The sequence below is a fragment of the Lactuca serriola genome, chromosome 5 (genome assembly GCF_051521515.1).
Source record: "Lactuca serriola cultivar US96UC23 chromosome 5, Lser_US96UC23_V15, whole genome shotgun sequence".
Classification (NCBI taxonomy): Eukaryota; Viridiplantae; Streptophyta; class Magnoliopsida; order Asterales; family Asteraceae; genus Lactuca; species Lactuca serriola.
In genome coordinates, this window is record NC_136412.1 from 17,659,335 (window position 1) to 17,672,967 (window position 13,633).

Consider the following 13,633-nt stretch of genomic DNA (forward strand, 5'->3'; position numbering starts at 1 on the left):
TTTCATATGTGTTCCAAAAGAACTCACTATGTGACTTAGAAAGTAGTTGAACCACCAACTTTCTCAAGACTTTGACACCCAACTCTCCCGGCTTGTCAATATGTGACTACATCTCCAAGATGTGACCACACCTAGACCTTGCCTTGCCTAATAGGGCCTGAGTGTCCTTAAACTTTTCAAGAACTTGTGGGTTAGGGAGAATAATTTGAAGAGGTGAAGAAGTATGATATCCATGGGACATCATCTTCATTAGGAAAGCTTGTTTCAAGAGATTTGAAAGATCATAGGTGCCTAAACCAGACAACTTTTGGGAGATATTCAAGATAATTGATCTTAAGTCCTTAATATGACACCCAATATGAAATATTAAGGCTAGGACCCAACAAACTATTTTACAACTTAGAAGAGGTATGCCGTAATCCAAGCTATAAAATATTTGAAGGTAGGTGAATGACGATTCACCAATTTCCACAAAGATAAACGAAATGTATTATTAGGTTTTAATTGGTTGTGAAACTCCTAGATCTTTGAGATTCATTGAACTGTTCAATGGCATGTTTCAATCTCGAGTGTGCCCTTCAGGTTTTGTGACTGGGATGCCGAGGATCACAAAACAAGGTGTGAAGTAACCATGCAAATCACTTGGTACCCTTAATAAATTACCCCTCAATCGATGTGCCGGTTAACCACACACGCTCCATCGATACTATGATAAATATTAAGTCACCCTTTACCTACCTTGTTAAGTCCAAGTTAGTGTGCCGGTTAACCACACACGCTCCACTAACGACTTAGACAAAGTGTAAAGTGTAATTTCATGGGTTAGCACCTTATTCACATTTTTCCTAAGTAACTAAGATTGGGTATTTTTTTTAAGAGTTTAGTTACTTAGTATTCATCATTAATACTTTTAATGAAGGGAGAATTCTAGTCCTGTCAAACCCGTTCGGCTAACGACCCTCCACCAGTCAAGCAAGCGGTGGGTGAGAGTGGACACCCATTAAGTTGCCATTTTATAGGCAACAACCTTATACCCACCTTATAGACCAGCTTCGTGAATGAGGCGTACTAGCGGTAAGACTGACTTTACTCTTATACATATATATATTATTAACTTATAATATTATAAAGTATAAGGGTTGAATTTTAACTTTTAAAATTCTAAGGGCTAACTTGGAATTAAAGTATTCATTAGAGAAAACTTTACAAATTCCAAAACTTGAGGGCAAGTTTTGAAACTATTCAAAACTAATTAATTCCATAACTTATGTGTTTAAAGTAGTTTTAATCCAAAAACTCTTCAAGTTCCATAACTTGAGGACAAGTTATGGAAGACTTTAAACTAATAAAAGAATTAACTTTTCTTTATTTTATAACTTATGGATTTAATTATGGTTACATATTTTTCTTTAATGAAGTGACTCTTGAACTTCCATAACTTGAGGACAAGTTATGGAGTCATAAAAAAAAATTATTCAATGACACAAGACTCTTCATTTTGTAACCATTGCCAACTTTATGAGTTTTAAGATTCATAAATGTGACTTTTAAGTTACATAAACACATTTTATGAACTTCTTTTAGATTAATTTGGATTAAAACCAACTATCACATAATTTTCATCATTAATCTAAATTCACTCATAAAACAAGATAACAAAAAACTTTTGGTGATCCATAACTTATTCTTAAGTTATGGAATCCTTTAAAACATTAACACCAAATTTTGTAACTCCAAAAAAAAAACTTTAAATCAATTTTTTTTTTAAAACCTTTTCAAATCCATAACTTATGGAGGTTTCAAAAAAAAAAATAAAACTTTTTAGATCAAACTTTTAAAACTAATAAAATAATCATATTATTTTATCTTTTATTAAATTTGACCTAATTCAACTCATAAAGCAAATTATTCAAATTTTACAAATAATTAGTTTTTCACAAGAACAAGTAATTATTTTAAAATTTGACAAACTTCATGTTTTTTTTTCTTTTTTTTTTTCAACTTTGAAAATAAAATATTTGCATCAATATAACAGAAAACAACCCGTGGCTCTGATACCACTGTTGGGTTTTGAGCATTCTAACACTTCCTAAGTGTACATGCAACCCTAAATACCTTGGATCTATGTTTTCTCTATTATACATGCAAATAAGAACTTCCAAGGTATTATCCTAATCTAGCATACAAAACAATGAATGTAACAAGATAGAATACATACCTCTTGATGTAGAAAGTCTTCATGAAGCTTGAGTGCTTAGTGCCCCAAGTGTGACACCTCAAATGGAATCACAATCATCAAAACACTTAGAATGATTTGAGAGAATTCTACACTCTTCAAAATCGGCTAGCCCTTTCTTCACACACACTAGTGGCCGATTTTTCCTCAATAATAAGATGCTTATATAGTTACACAATTAGGGTAAACTCTTAATTGTCATGGCTTTCCATTTCCTTGGATCCATGGGTACAAATACACCATGGAGCATCCATGGACCATCCTATGGGTTTTAGCCCAACTTGATTATCCATGGAGCATTAGCCCACTATACAAGTATGGATGATTTACACAATCAACCCATATATTTAATTAGTCTTCTTTTGATCACTTAATTAATCCTAGATTAATTCTTGATCAATACTAATTAAATAATCTTATTATTCTTATTATTAATATACTAGAACTTATAATATATTAATAACCATAAGTGTCTTATTTCTCTCATTCAAGTGCATGATGGTATGCAACCCAAATGGACCATGCCGGGTCGGGTCAAGTCTTACCAATTATAGTTATGGACTTAGACATTAATCCAACAAGTTCTTCGACCTGAGGGACAGAGGACCGGCCGACCGAGCCCTACCAGTCATGGTGAGATGATTACGGGACACCGGCGGTCTTGCTCAGGGCACTGCTGATCAGGTACGCCAGCTGTAGACTAGGGTCGAGCGTGCGGAACAGGAGACACGTGACGTCCTTCGGGAGTTTCACATGAGGCAGGTAAGGTGGGAGTCTCGACTTCAGGACGCTGAACGATTGGTGGCCCGTCTTCAGGGGGCATCCACATCCTCGGCACCACCTCCGGACGCAGCTCATCGCGGTTAGGGATAGACTTATCTTAGTAGGTCATTAGGAACTATGCTATGTACCCCGACTCTATGTTTAAGTGACTACACTACTCATAGAGCCGTTATGCTGTCGAATTAGTGTCACTCATGTATGCTCTTACGAGCAAAATTTTCTTGTATCAAATGCGGATAATATTAATAAACTTTTATGTGCTTTGTTATGATATTACAAATTGCTAGGTGTTGAGAAGTTATGATTGTATGTCCAATGGTAGTAGTGTCTAAGTTCATACCATGCACCTAGTTAGTAGGATCATAACCTCATAGAAACCACATACACTCAACATCTTTCCGTTTCGTGACAAAAAGATGCCTCTCCGACCTACTCGCGGAATCCCAGGACCAACTCCACCCGAAGTTGACTCCACTGCATTCCAGGCAGTCGTGTCTGCTGCGGTCACCGCAGCTATGGCACAACTCCATCAGGGGAATAATGGAGGAGGCAACGGGCAAGGGGCAGGGAGTTCGAACAACGGGATGAATCAAGGACCTACCAAAACATGTACCTACAAGGACTTTACGAACGCCAAACCACAAACTTTTAACGGCACTGGAGGAGTGATCGCCCTGAAGCGATGGATCGAGAAGGTGGAGTCGGTATTCGAGATATGCGATTGCCCTGAGCAGATGAAAGTGAAGTTCGCGGCCTGCACTTTTGCGGATCAAGCACTCACCTGGTGGAACGGACATGTGGAAGCCATGACGCTCCCTGTAGCCAACTCTATGCTGTGGGCAGAGATGAAAGAAATGTTAATGGCTGAGTACTGCCCACGAGGGGAGATACAGAAGATGGAGCAAGAGCTATGGAACCTCACTGTGCAGAATGCGAATATCGATGCCTACATATCAAGATTTAGTGAACTATCTCTGTTGTGCCCGGGTATGATCACCTCGGAGGGAAAGAAGATTGAGCGATTCATCTGGGGACTAACATCACCAATTCAAGGGAATGTTATAGCTGCGAACCTTGAAACATTTGACAGTGCAAAAAGATTGGCAAAGAAGTTGTATGACCATAACAACAAGAAGGGCGAGAAGCCAGTGGAGGCTGAGAAAAAGAAGGAAGGTGATGGCAAGAAGGGAAAGAACAATAAGAGGAAGGGGCGCCAGGGCCCCGAGACCTCTAAAAAGCAGCAGACAGTGGCGGTTAACGCTGTCACCGCACCTGTTCCAGCCGCACCACATGCTCCAGCCTCAGCTGCTTCAAATGCTTTAAGACCTTATTCCGGTAATCTTCCCAAGTGCAATAAGTGCGGTCTCCATCATAATGGAGAATGCAAGGATTTTCAGTGCACCAGTTGCAATAGAAGGGGACACACTGCAAGGTACTGCAGGACTTACCCTCCCCAGAACCAAAATCAGGGAAACAACAATAACAACCATCGCAACAACAACAACATCACCACCGGCGGCAGCAATGCAGGACCTAGCCACACCTGTTATGGGTGTGGAAGGACGGGGCATTTCCGCCGAGACTGCCCTGACAACAACAATTTAGGAAACGGAGGAACAGGAAGGATCCTGACCATGGGTCAGGGTGAGGCTATTCAGGACCCCTCTGTTGTTACCGGTACGTTTCCCCTAAACCACACTTATGCATGCATCTTATTTGACACCGGAGCGGAGCGAAGTTTCGTAAGTGATAAGTTTAAGCATTTATTAAAACAACAGCCCCAAAAGTTAAATGAAACCTTTACGGTGGAAATGGCCAATGGGAAAACCGAATCCACTGGGGAAATCTACATTGGATGTACCCTAACCCTCAATCAACGTGTCTTTCGAATAGACTTGATGCCTGTATCAATTAGGAGTTTCGATGTGATTATTGGCATGGACTGGTTAAGCCCCCACCATGCTGAAATTATGTGTCACGAGAAGGCCGTTCGCCTTCGCCTTCCCAATCACGAAACCCTAGTAATTTACGGAGACAAACCTAGCATGAACCTTCGTCTCGTCTCGTGCATCAAGGCACAAAAACACCTACGAAAGAAGGATTCGGCATTTCTGGCTCACATAGTGGATAAAACCAAGGAAGAAACTAACATTCAAGATATTTCGATAGCGTGTGAATTTCCAGACGTGTTTCCTGAAGATCTTCCGGGAGTACCCCCAGAGAGATAAGTGGAGTTTCGAATCGACCTCGTTCCAGGAGCAACTCCTCTCGCTAAATCACCCTATCGGCTGGCTCCTGCTGAAATGCAGGAATTGTCCAGCCAACTCAGTGAGCTTCTGGACAAGGGATTTATCCGACCTAGTTACTCGCCATGGGGAGCTCCAGTCCTTTTTGTCAAAAAGAAGGATGGATCTTTTAGAATGTGCATCGACTACAGATAGTTAAATAAACTTACTGTTAAAAATCGCTACCCACTCCCACGAATCGATGATCTATTCGACCAGCTCCAAGGAGCTAGTTATTTTTCTAAAATAGACCTACGATCCGGATACCACCAACTCAAAGTTCGGGAAGAGGATATTCCAAAACCCGCTTTCCAAACCCACTACGGACATTATGAATTTGTTGTAATGCCCTTCGGTCTAACAAATGCTCCTGCCACATTTATGGACCTAATGAATCGAATCTATCGACCATTCCTCGACAACTTTGTCATTGTCTTCATTGATGACATTCTCGTTTATTCTCGAAGCGAAGAAGAGCATGGCCGACATCTCCGACAAATCCTAGAAACGCTGCGATCGGAGAAGCTATACGCAAAACTCTCCAAGTGTGAGTTCTGGCTCCGGAATGTGAACTTCCTAGGTCACGTAGTTAGACAAGATGGAAAGATTGACAAGTTTGTACATTCGAGAGATCGTGAGACTCCACGGAGTACCAGTGTCTATTATCTCGGATAGGGACAGTAGATTCACTTCGCGTTTTTGGCAATCTCTCCATAAGGCACTAGGAACTCATCTCGACATGAGCACCGCCTATCATCCACAAACGGATGGTCAAAGTGAACGAACCATTGAAACGCTTGAAGACATGCTTCGCGCATGTGTGATAGACTTTGGGAAGTCATGGGAAACCCATTTACCTTTAGTCGAATTCTCGTATAACAACAGTTATCATTCAAGCATTAAGGTCGCTCCTTTCGAAGCACTGTACGGGCGTAAGTGTAGATCACCGTTATGTTGGGCTGAAGTAGTTGACATCCAGCTAGCAAAAGCACTAACGTCGGATCAGACGCTAACGGGACCGGAGATCATTCATCAAACCACGGAAAAGATCATTCAAATCAGAGCTCGATTGCAAGCATCGAGCGACCGACAAAAGAGCAATGCCGATAAACGGTGAAAGTGTTGGAATAGTGTCTAAGGCTGTAACTATATTAGTCAAGTATTTGATCCGGTTGTGCATAGTCCTTTTGGGTTGCCTTCACCATAGCAACTTGATAGGATGATTTAATAAGAGAGAGTAAATATTATTAATATATTATGGGAATAATAAAATGAATAATATATTGTTATTTGATTAATATAAGTCATAGAATTAATTAGAATTAATTTGGTGACTTAAAGAGATTAATTAAATAAAGGGGTATAAACTGTCAATTGTTTGATAGTTAAACTTTGGACTGTAAATCCATTTGGATTTGGTATGGACGAATTCTAAGAGATTTAGGATAGCTAAAATCGTCCATATGATTATCTTAGGAATGGATTTGGATAGCCTTAAGAGAAGATTATCTGATAGGGACTTATCTGTAATCCTTAAGGAGTCTACAAGTATAAATAGACCCTATGGCTGATGGAATTCGATATTTAACATAAAGTAAGGAACCTCTGGTCGAATTCCTCCCCTCTCCTCTCTCCTAAATCATCTTCCTTGCTATTGGTGTTTGTAAGCCATTAGAGGAGTGACATTTGTGACTCTAGAAGCTCCAAGACAACAAGGTCAACAAGGAATTCAAAGGTATTATTCTAGATCTGTTTCAATGTTGTTATTTAGCCTAAATAGTTATTAGAAGTCTTGGATTCAAAGCATGTTTAATTAGAAAGCCTAGATCCGAGCATTAGGGTTTTGCATGCGCACATAGGAAAGTTCTTATGGCTAAAACCCATCAGTGGTATCAGAGCCTAGCTTGGTTTTCTTTAAATTGTTGCTTGATTAACTGAAACAAACCTGCAAAATTCGATTTTAGGTTTCTGAGTCATGGACTCGGCGAGTTCCAAGGTGGACTCGGCGAGTAGGCCTGACTCGGCGAGTCCTCTTGTGCACTCGGCGAGTCCAGGCGTCAGGAATGGCTAGATTCGGGATTTCTTTGTAATTATCTTATCTAAACATTCCATAAACTAATTAGATCAATGTTAATTCGTTTTTCTAATAAATATAACTGCAATCTTGATCTAATTAAAGATATTTATCATATAATAAAATATTTGATTTCCTTATATGATAATTAATTAATTATTTTGATTATTTTGATAATTATCTTAAAAGAAATCTTGAATAAATCAAATATAGATAATTAGGATATTAATTGTTAATTGGAATTATTTGTTATTTGATCCTCCATGTTTTAAATGTTTAAAACTTGCCCTCAAGTTTTGAAATTTATATTTATGATTAAAAGTTTTAATTTAGACAACTTAAATTTCAAAACCCTAGATTTTAAAAGGTTTAAAATACAACCCTATACTAATATGATATTACTAGTATAATATATATATATATATATATATATATATATATATATATATATATATATATATATATATATATATATATATATATATGTATAACTAAATGCTAGTCTTACCGTTAGTAGGCCTCATTCACGAAGCCGATCTATAAGGTGGGTATAAGGTTGCGGCCTATAAAATGGCGCTTAATGGGTGTACACTCACACCCACCGCTTGCTTGATTGGTGGAGGGTCGTTAGCCGAACGGGTAGGATAGGGCAACCTCATCCTCTCATTAAAAGTATAATAAGAAATATAAAGTAACTACACATATTTTAAAATTTCCCAATCTTAGTTACTTTAGGAAAAGTGAATTGATGCAATCCCATGAAATTACACTTTGCACCTTGCTAAGAAGTTAGTGGAGCGTGTGTGGTTTACCGGCACACTAATTGGTTCTAAGCGAAGGTGGCAAAGGGTGATTCATTGTATATCATAGTTCGATGGAGCGTGTGTGGTTTACCGGCACATCGAATAGGTGATCGTTACAATGAAGGCACCATGTGAAGTTGCATGGTTATTCACAGCCGCTTTGTGATCCTCGGTATCCCAGTCACAAACAAGAGGGGCATATCGAGATTTAAACATGCCATTGAATAGTTTCAATGAATCTCATCCGAACCTAGGAATTCTCAAAAACACTTATGGCTAATAGTTTAGGTTTTTGTGATGGAGAATTAGTGAATCGTCATTCACTTACCTTCAATTTATTTGCATGTTAGATTACGGCATCCCTTTTCTAATATGTAAATGTCATTGTTGGATCCTAGCCCTAATTTTTCTTATTGGGTGATAATTAGGGATTTATATTCTAATCTATCTTTGTCCTTTTCTAATTATAGATGTCGAACGCTAACAACGCTGCTGCTAGTTCTTTCACGTTGATGAGCCTTTGCCAAAAGGTCACTTTCGATGGAACGAACTTTAGCGAATGGATAAGATACATTCACACCATTGCTCGCTATGAGGACAAGGAGTATGTCCTTGATGAGAAGCTCGAGAAAATCAACACCGAAATCGCTACTCCAGCCGAAATCACCGCCTTTGAAACTCATGAGCGAGATGCAACGAAGGTACATTGCATCATGATTGCTACCATGAACTCCGAATTCCAAAAGTCCTACGAGGACATGTACCCGTACGAGATGCACCAAAACTTATTGGAGAGGTACCACCAAAACGTGAGACAAGAGCGGTATGAGATTTTCACTAACATGATTTCCGCGAAGATGGGTCATGGAGAATCTCTTACCGTGCACTTGCAAAAGATGCAAATGTATGTCGACCGCCTTCGCAAGTTAAATGTTGACTTCAGGGAAGACTTGGCGATCGACATGGTGCTTCACTCTTTGCCTCCAATGTACAACCAGTTCAGGATGACCTACCACATGAACAAAGAGGAGGTCACCCTAAGCAAACTCCAAGGTCTCTTGAGAGTCGCTGAGAGAAACTTCAAGGACAAGTCTGTTGCACCTACTCCCAATCCGCCCGCTGCTCCTGTCTTGGCTATTGGTCAAGGAAAGGGAAAGAAGAGGAAAGCTTCATCGAAGAAACATCGCAAGGTGAAGGCCCGAGATGGTGCCTCTTCTAGTAGGACCAAAGTTGATCCCGCTAAGCCCTGTCCTAACCCGAAGGAGGCAGAGTGCCACCACTGCCACAAGATAGGACATTGGAAGAGAAGCTGCCCAGAGTACCTGCAAGCAATCAAAGAAGGAAAGATCAAGCCATCTTTCGCAGGTATATACGCAATTAAATCTAACGATTCTAATCATGCTATTTATTGGGTCCTTGATACCGGTTGTGGTTATCACATTTGTTCTAATGTGCAGGGACTAAGAAGAAGTAGGGATGTGGAGCAAGGAAGGATCAATCTAATCATGGGGAACAGAAGATCATCGCCTGTAACCAAGATTGGAGTGTATTCTTTAGTGCTTAGGAATAGTTTGGTTTTAGATTTGAACAATTGTTGCTATTCGCCAGAAATGGCAAGAAACATCATTTCATTTCATGGTTTATATAGACAAGGATTTAGATTTTCTTTTAATAATGAGAATGGTTCTATTTTGGCTTATCTAAATGGTGTCTTTTACTTTGAAGCTATACCATGTAATGGAATATATGAAACTGTTATGATTGTTGATAACTTAGGAAATGATGTTTTGAATATTGATTCTTCCACTAGTATGGATAAAGCATCCTTGTGGCATTGTCATCTTGGACATGTCAACAAGAAACACATAGCCCAACTCCAAAAGGATGGAGTGTTGGAATCATTCGACCTTAGGGAAGATGACACATGCGAGTCTTGTTTACTTGGGAAGATGACTAAATCACCCTTCACGAGTACATGTGAAAGGGGCGAAGGTCTATTGGACCTAATACATACCGATGTATGTGGACCGTTTAGATCAACCACGAAGGATGGGAACCGCTTCTACGTGACTTTTACCGATGACTATAGTAGATATGGGTATATCTACTTAATCAAGCAAAAGTCAGAAACCTTTGAAAAGTTCAAAGAGTTCAAGAATGAAGTGGAGAATCAATTGGGCAGGAAAATCAAGATGCTTCGATCCGATCGAGGAGGAGAGTACCTAAGTCTTGAATTCCACGATTATCTCAAGGAGTGTGGAATAGTTTCGCAATTGACGCCTCCTAGGACACCGCAGTTGAATGGTGTGGCAGAAAGGCGTAATCGAACCTTATTGGATATGGTTCGCTCTATGATGAGTCGTGCTTCACTACCTATCTCTTTTTGGGGATATGCCTTAGAGACTGCCGCCCATATCCTTAACCGAGTCCCTACCAAGAAGGTTGCCAAAACACCTCACGAGATGTGGACAGGGAAAGCTCCCTCGTTGGCACATATCAAGGTTTGGGGTTGCGAGGCTTTCGTAAGACGAGATACTCACGACAAGCTTGAACCTCAAAGTGAGCGATGTATTTTCATCGGCTACCCGCAGACATCCTTTGGATATCTCTTCTATAGACCGAAGGACAATGTGGTTTTCGTTGCGAGGAGAGGAGTTTTCCGAGAGCAAGAACTCATAAGCCAAGGAGACAGTGGGAGGCAAATCGAGCTTGAAGTGATTCAAGAGTCGATAGATGAAGGAACCTCTACCGCTGGCACTCAACCCGAGGAGGAAACTCTGGTTGAACCGATTGACGAATCCTTACCTCTTAGACGTTCCGATAGAGTTAGAGTTCTACCCCAGTTTTATGGTTTTCATATTACTACCGAAGGGGACACGTATATTAGTACACTAATAAATCTTGATGAACCTAATAGCTATAAGGAAGCCATGGCAGGCCCGGAGTCTGGGAAATGGAAAGAGGCAATGGATAGCGAGATCCAATCCATGTATGATAACCAAGTTTGGAATTTGGTTGATTATGTGCCCGGACGTAAGACCGTTGGGTGCAAATGGATCTTCAAGAAGAAGACCGACGTGGATGGAAACGTGCACACATATAAAGCGCGATTGGTTGCGAAGGGCTTTACTCAGACTCCTGGAGTTGACTATGATGAGACCTTCTCACCAGTTGCGAAGATTAAATCTATTAGAGTGATGCTAGCTATTGCCGCATTTCATGATTATGAGATTTGGCAAATGGATGTCAAGACCGCTTTCCTTAACGGGAAGTTGGATGAGGATGTTTACATGGCTCAGCCCGAGGGGTTTGTAGATCCGAAGCATCCGAATAGAGTGTGTAAGCTTGAGAAGTCCATTTATGGACTTAAGCAAGCATCTCGCAGATGGAATCTTTGCTTCGATGAGAAAGTCAAAGAGTTTGGATTTGTACGAAGCGAAGATGAGTCTTGTGTATATGTCAAAGCCAGTGGGAGTATAGTAAGCTTCCTCGTTCTATATGTCGATGACATATTACTCATAGGAAACGACATCCCGATTCTGCAGGAAGTTAAGTCCTGGCTCGGGAAGTGCTTCGCTATGAAGGACCTCGGAGAAGCTTCTTACATTTTGGGAATAAGGATAGTGAGAGAAAGAAGTAAGAGACTAATTAGACTTAGTCAAAACACTTACTTAGAGAAGGTACTAAAACGTTTTAGTATGGAAAACTCAAAGAAGGGAGAATTACCGATACAAAGCAATGCCAAGTTGAGTAAGACTCAAAGTCCGAGTACCAAAGCTGAGATAGCAGAAATGAGCCGAGTACCATACGCTTCCGCAGTTGGCTCAATCATGTACGCTATGACTTGTACTCGCCCTGATGTAGCCTTCGCTTTGAGCATGGTTAGCAGATATCAAGGGAATCCTGGCAAAGCACATTGGATTGCGGTGAAGAATATCCTTAAGTACCCTCGGAGGACGAAGGAATGGTTCATAGTCCTCGGAGGGAGTGATGACTTGAAGGTGCGAGGGTATAGTGACGCCAGTTTTCAGACAGACAGGGACAATTACTGTTCGCAGTCAGGCTGGGTCTTTACCCTAAATGGAGGAGCAGTGACATGGAAGAGTTCCAAGCAGGAAACCGTAGCTGATTCAACGTGCGAATCAGAGTACATTGCAGCGAGCGAAGCGTCGAAGGAGGCGATATGGCTAAAGAACTTCATCGGTGATCTTGGAGTCGTACCTGCCATAAAGGAGCCAATGGAGATTTTCTGTGATAACGAAGGTGCGGTTGCCTTAACCAAGGAACCGAGGGATCATGGTAGATCAAGACATATCGACAGAAAATATCACTTCATCATACATCGTGTAAAAGAAGGACAACTCGTAGTGAAGAGGATATCATCAGAAGATAACCCAGCAGATCCGCTTACGAAGGGACTGAGTAGGGTTAAGCACTTACAGCATGCTAGGAGTATTGGGCTGAAGGATGATATTAGCATAGATTAGATAGTATTAGAAACGTGTAATAGATAAATGTAATTATCATTTGATGATTAAATAAAGGAGTTTTATTTATGAGTAATGTTACTGTCTTATGTTAATTGCTTAACTATTGTTTCACTTTGCATGTTTTGACTTCCAGAATAATTGAAATTATTAGGAATAATAGAATTGTTCAAATTGTCCACAATCGTTCATATGTTAGAAGTAGATATGAATGAAGATTGTCATGAATTGGTGTGTAGATTGTCTAAATGGTGTTAGACATTGCAAAGGGTTGCTGCAACGTTCATGAGTGCTTATGAACTAGTTTTGAGCATTGGAACAAACCCGCGCTTGCTGGAATCACCTTATGGAATAAGATATAAAAGGGTGATCGCAAGACGATAATATCATATAGTCTTAAAACCTAGATATATGGTTTGTTATTTGTTAATTGGTTGTACATTGATAATGCGAAAACGCATCAGTAACTCGGTGTTATAAAACGCATTGTTGTGTATAGTTGGTTAATGAATAAGTAAATGCATATAAGTCGAAGTTTATCTGTAACTTTTATCTAAGAAGGTAAAAGTGATATCTCGGCCGCTCGATGATTTGATTTGACTTATGTGTCGGGCCCGGTCAGAACTGAATTGATGTGTTCGATTAAGTTCTATGTCAAATAGATCAGAGATCGAGAAACCTAAAATGCTTGACTAACCATTCCATAGGATTGTCAGCATGATATCTAACAGAGGACTGTACGTTCCCTTATCTAAAGGACAAGATTGATTAGATCAGAGTTTGACAGCGTCTTTGAGAGCTACGATTGCAAACCGAATTGTACTTGTATAGTTACTAGACTTATCCAAGTGGGAGACTGTTGGAATAGTGTCTAAGGCTATAACTATATTAGTCAAGTATTTGATCCGGTTGTGCATAGTCCTTTTGGGTTGCCTTCACCATAGCAACTTGATAGGATGATTTAA